The sequence below is a fragment of the Hippocampus bargibanti genome, linkage group LG12 (assembly GCF_051943395.1).
Source record: "Hippocampus bargibanti isolate YZ-2025 linkage group LG12, ASM5194339v1, whole genome shotgun sequence".
NCBI classification, from domain to species: Eukaryota; Metazoa; Chordata; class Actinopteri; order Syngnathiformes; family Syngnathidae; genus Hippocampus; species Hippocampus bargibanti.
Window position 1 is genome coordinate 3,303,277 of NC_142745.1, and position 6,364 is coordinate 3,309,640.

Below are 6,364 nucleotides of genomic sequence, written 5' to 3' on the forward strand. Positions count from 1 at the left end.
GCCAAATTGTTTTGGCAGTAAGCCCGAGAACAAGGATGAAATGGGCTTCTCGGAAGGTGTGAGCCAAAAGCAGTCTCAAATTACATTTTTGGCTGGATGCGGGCTTGTTTCAGTAGTGCCTGTCGTTTTTCGAATATTACATCCTTACAACAAATCGCGTGGCATTGCCGGTTTCCCCGGAACTGACTGACTATCTGGTGATAAATAATAAAATTGTATTGACACAATGTTGAAAAGCATGGTACATCCATGGAGTAGCCCAACGTGAAGAAACACCTTTTACTTTGTGGTTGTGAAAACAAAGTGCTATCAAGACTATATAAAGGATACTGCTTTCACACAGTCAATGATGACAAGGTCATAATTCCCATAAAAAATGATTTGTTATGGTCTCGGTCTCACTTCCCTGTGCTCGTTTTGGCTTGTGTGTACAATGAAAGAATTGGAGCAGACCTTCTCTCGCAATCTCAGGAAAAAAAATAAACAATTAACAGAGCATGTTCAAATAAATTGCTGGAGAAAGAGCATCATTAGTAGCAACACCTTTTCGAGGGTACATTTGTTTGACAATTAGAAGTTTGAAGACAGATGATGTTTAAAACTAAATACAATAATATGAATATCTCTGCTGAAGACAAGGCAATTTATCCTGTTAATAAGAGAGGAGCTGTTTAGGATACTTCTTTTCCATTTCTAAGATAAGTGAGCATACAATTAGGACTTGGAAGAGTTGACCATGAAAGTGAGCAGAGCTTCTCAAAATAAAGCATCGCTTAATTGAGAAAGTAGATAAAATACGACATCTAGTGGTCAAACGTATATCCTGCAACAACGAATAAATTTGGACACAAGAGTAGGGAAACGGAAGACGTTAAAAAAAAAAGAAACAAATGTATTAATTTTCCAAAATAGGAAATGGGACTCATTTCCTAAACAAACATACATATGGAAAAAGATTTCGCTTGACTTTGTCAACTCACACAAAACGGATACACCATAACAAAACAAACAAAAAAAAAAGAAACAAGAACATCTGCGACAAAAATTACTATAACCGCATTAAACATGAAAACAACACCAAACGATCGAAATTTACCACTTTACTGCTTTTATTGTCAGGGTTCCAACTCGTTTCACAGCCATTTCTTGTCTGTCTCGTCAACCGCAGTGACTTGAACACCTGCTCCTCATATTAGTTGATCTTGGAGCAGCTAAAGTTCGAACCTCCAAAATTGTTCTTCCTTATAGCCAAAAACATGTGGAAATGTTCACGCGCCTTGACCGCGCAGCATTTTTACATCTGTATGTAATTGTGGGAGGGGGGACAAGGGGGGTAGTAGCAATTAAGTCTGAATCAAAAGCTTTCCTTGTTCTACTGACATAGAAACAAAACAAAAAAGGTTTGGATCTCAATGTATCTCTGCGAGAACGATTGTGTTTCAGATGAGCACTGGGGTCATTGTTAGCTATGATGAAGATTGATTTCAAATGGCGAAACCACATGGAACCCAAAGTTCTCCCGCTGGATGAACTTCCCCAACTTTGGCAAGAACTCGATCCTGTTCAACAGTGCACTGGCCCCCCGTCACCCGAGTGATGACAAAATGAGGCTTCATGAAGCAATGAGGCTTTCCATCCAAACGGTTTGCTTTTTGGGCACATCACTACATCACCCCCCTTCCAATTCATTGTGATAAGCTCTTGACCTCACACAATACCCCAAACAGAGAGTGTATAGACTGCATTGCTTTGGACTGAAATGTACAATGGAAGAACATGGTGCTCTAAACGGCATTGAAGCTTGTGTTGTGGGTTTATGATTCAACGGGAATTTATGAGATAATAACATGAGAAGAGAATAACTGATAACTAGGCTGCTTCGCTGTGTGTCAACAGAGTACATTAGCGCACCGTGTAGGCAGATTTATTTATCATCATGATTTTTGCATCGTTATTTTCTTTTTTTTATGAATACCACCAAATAAGTTACACTGACAACAACAAAAACACATGAAGTCATTCACTACCACACGATGTGCAAACGGGTGTCCACTCCAGTGCCAGGGTTTTTGTCATTTTCACTCAAATTGCAAGACCCAGAGAATATTTAGTTTTAGTACTATGTAAACATTCAATGCAGCGTAAGAAACCTTGGATTATCTTCTTTCATCAGAATAAAAGACGTACTTCCTAAATTACAGTAAAGTCTCGTTATATCGATATTCAAGGGAGTCCGAAAAAATATCGATATAACCGGGACTATCGATATATCCGATATCGATATAACGAGACTTTACTGTATATTGGAGTTATCTGACATAGAAATGGGGACGGCTGTACAAAAGGTAAATGCTGCCCTCTCGTGGAAGGGAAAAACATTGCCAGAGGTCTGACGGCTGCTTTATCGGCACCCCCGCAAGAAAAAAAAGGAACAAATTCAGGAATGATGCTCCACGTCATAGTTCCAATTCCCAAATAAATTCGGGAATGGCAGTGATAATAAAAAAGGTTCTGAGTGTTCAAATGTGATGCAGTTTCACATGTGATGATAATCGTGAAGCATATGAAGTTTTACTTTCACGCCGTGACATGAGTGTGATATAAAAAAAAAAAAAACAAGGATGGGTTTTACTCTTCCAAGAAAGCTCAAAACATTTGGTAACATTTAAAGACTCATCGCTCATAGTTGGCACACTTCTTTTACTGCCCTGGAATGAACACCAAGAGAAAAGCGCAATCGCAGACATCACTCACAGCTATAGTTGCCATTGCCACGAAACTCAAATGTAACCTCATTCATAAATTGAAACCATAACGACGATTTGCCTACACACAAAGCTAATATTAATCTGACCTAGAAAAAAAAAAGGTGCGGCAGAATTTCTGGAACACACACAGACACACAATCTCACTTCACCCCGTTGGAATGTCCCTTATATTGTACACCTCTTTCTTCACATCACACTCATTTTTCTCAAGTGACATGCGGCTTAAAAGACTACCTTGAAAAGAAGAAAAAAAATCAAGAGTACATGCTCACGTAAAGGGAACATCTGCGGTGGAGACAGATGCCTCTGTTTGCTTAAGGTGGTTTATACAAGCAAATATCCCCCCCTGTTCTAAACTGATCTTGAAAGCTCAAATCGCTCAGGAAATGATGTCATGGCAGCAGTAGATCTGCACCACGATAAGGTCCGAGAAGGTCTTTCATCCTGTCACAGGAGTGAATGATCCTCCATCCATCCATTTTCTAACATGCATAGGTATCTCGGGCATGCTGGAGCCTCTCCCAGCTGTCAACTGTTGGGCAGTATCTAGGGGACACCCTGAACTGGTTGCCAGCCAATCACAGTTCATACAAAGACGAAAGAATCACCGAAGGGGGTCCTGTTTGCTCCCACTAGGATGGAGAGTTGAGGAGGGTGCTGGGGGAGGATAAAGAATGTCTGCTGTCTAGGGCCTGTTTGCTATTGTGCATTGTACAGTGCGTGTTTATGTCTGAAATTTATTGTAGAAATCTGCTGAGCATGTTTATACGGCTGCTTAATGAACCCACTTGGGTGTGTTATTCAAACTTCCTGCCTTTGGCTCTCCGTCTGGAAGTCTCGCTCTATCTGTGTGTACATTCCCTTGTCTGGTTTACTCTGCCTCCCCCCCTTCAAGTGTGTGTGTGTGTGTGTGTGCGGGCAAATGCGTATACATATGTGTGTTTATGTCTGCATTTTTTGGGGGTGAGGGGGTGAGCCGTATCAAATCTCCAAAAATGACTGAGTCACAAGACATAGAGCAGCTCCCCTGCCACCTTCGGCACCAAGTTTTGTTGGTTTAGATGGACAGCCCATCTGGTTTCTATGAAAGAGATCCAAATATCGAGACGACCCGTTGTGGGCTACTTTCAACTTTCTCATCAGAAATGTTGCTGTCACCATTGTGGTGGACAAGCAGATGAGATGACTCTGGACCTTGACAATGAGTCAAATTTGACGAAACAAAGTGGAAGATGACATTTTTCAGCTGGACTGGTATCTCACCAAATGTGACCAACATGATTACATATTTTCAATTCAAATCTATTAATGGGCTGTCTCATAGAGAAATATTAAAAAAAAAGAATGATAAAAGAAATCGCGATTGCCATAGCATGGCAGAGTGCCAAGTACGCATCATAAGAACACGCTGGTGATTTCTATCACCCCACAAATAAATTTCAAGACTAGATAGAAGGGCCTCTTTTTATTTTTCCAATTGTTCAAGCAACATTATTTACCAAAATAAAACAAACACAAGCAAACAAAAAATAAACATTTAATTTTAAGCAGATTCTTTACTTACAGGTGTCAGGTATTTGAACACCTACACTGTCTGTAAGTAAATAATCTGCTTAAAATTAGACATCAAGTAGACAGGATGAACTTAGTACAACAAAAAATAAACATGCCAATAAATGGAAAACTTTCTTGGCCGAAGTATATGTTGTCAATAACAGTGCTAAACTCATAGAGACAACAAAAATGACAAAAAGCAATGCTGAACTCAGCACAACGGACATTTTTTGTAACGAGCAAGAAGAAAAAAATGTGTATCGGCAGCTCAACAAAAGCCCAATAGAACTGTCTGAAACAATTGTAAGAAACGGAAATGGATCGAATTTGAAGTAAAATGCCCACTGGGAGTTCCAAGCACAAGTGAACCGAACAGGGGGGGGGGGGAGGGATTAAATAAATACACGAAAGTCTTCAGCCTTCCTGTGTAAGGTTTTCATGTCCTCACACATGCTTTACGTGGATTTTCTCTGAGTACTCCAGTTTCCTCCCACATTCCCAAAACAATGAAATGAAGACTATCAATCGTCCTTAAATGGGAATATATCTACAAACGCTTAGCTGTTTGCTATGTGATTAGCGGGCGTCAAAGTCAGGGTCTAACATGCAGTTTAAAGACGGACAATTGATTCTTTTCTTCATGATCAACAAATTGATCGATGAAACACATCGCCTGAATGTTTTGAACTCCTCAGTGCAGTTAGCACAGTTGTTTTGAAGTAATACAAGTTTTTGTTGCGCACAAAATGGCTGCGGTTGATCGGAGAGAACCATTTATTTAGCCTCTACTCCGGGTGTTTTATTGAAGTGGGTTTTATTTGTGTTTTAGCCTCAAGTTCTTCGCCTGATGCTGCTTAGATGAGCAAATTCTTGCCAGTTAAGTTGGATTTTACGCAAGCACGGCCTATTTGGATCATTCCCACAACAGCGATATTTGTATGCGCGTAGTAGTACGCTCATATAATAGAGAAGGACACTTGCAATCCATTCATCTGTTTACGGTATACCGAGATGAAGGAAACTGGATACACGGGCACTTTTCCCCAGAGGATTTTGTGGAAGAACAGAAATTGGCAGAGCTTTACATCTTGCCAGAAATTCCAAAGACCTCGTGAGAAGCAGAAGCGCAGGACTGAGTGAGGTTTGATCTCCAGCTTCAGCAACTAAGTACCCGCTGGATTAAATGAAACAGCGCGTCCATCCCTTCATAACAAAAATATTCACAGAACGCTCAAAAACTGGACAACAGTTCAACTTTGCATCCATTTTTCTGGCAGCCAGCCGAGAGGGATAAGCTTCGGACCTGTCAATCTTGTCTTTGCGATATGCGATACGGGCAGATGTCGCGTTCAAACACCGAGCCGTTTTCTAAATCCAGATGTTTAAAAAGTAGACGTCAGGAAGGGTACACCACAACATTCTTCAGGTCAAATGTGAAGGCCCGCAGCCCAGAGGCGAGGAAGCCCCTCTTGTGTCTTTGATTGGAGTCAAAAGCTGCACTGTATTGCCCTGAGGACAATCACCCGAGGAAGGAAATGAAAGAGCCCGAAGGGGACGGCCCCCGTGCGCGGAGAAAGGCACGCTCATTTGTCCAAAAGCTCCGGCCGACGAAAATAGAATGAAAGGGGCCCACATTGAAGGGGGTTGTTTTTGCTCTCTCAATGAAATGTGGAGACAATCTGTGTGTTTCTATGCGCTGCGATTCTCGTTCAGTTGCATAGAGTCACGCATGCCATCCGTGGTTCTCTTGGGTGATGTTATGTCTCAGGGTGAGCGATAAAGCCAGCATGGACTGTCTGTGTGTGTGTGTGTATACAGTCTTATGATGGACAGCTAGAAGTGTGTGAGACCGAAAGAGAGACAGAGAATGAAAGACAGAGACAGGGAGGGAGACTAAGAGAGAGACAGAAAAACAGAGACAGAGAGAGAGAGAGAGAGAGAGAGAGAGAGAGAGAGAGAGAGAGAGAGAGAGAGAGTAACACAGAGGGCGAAGGAGAGACAGAGAAAGAGAGAGCGACAGAGAAAGAGTGAAAGAGAGAGAC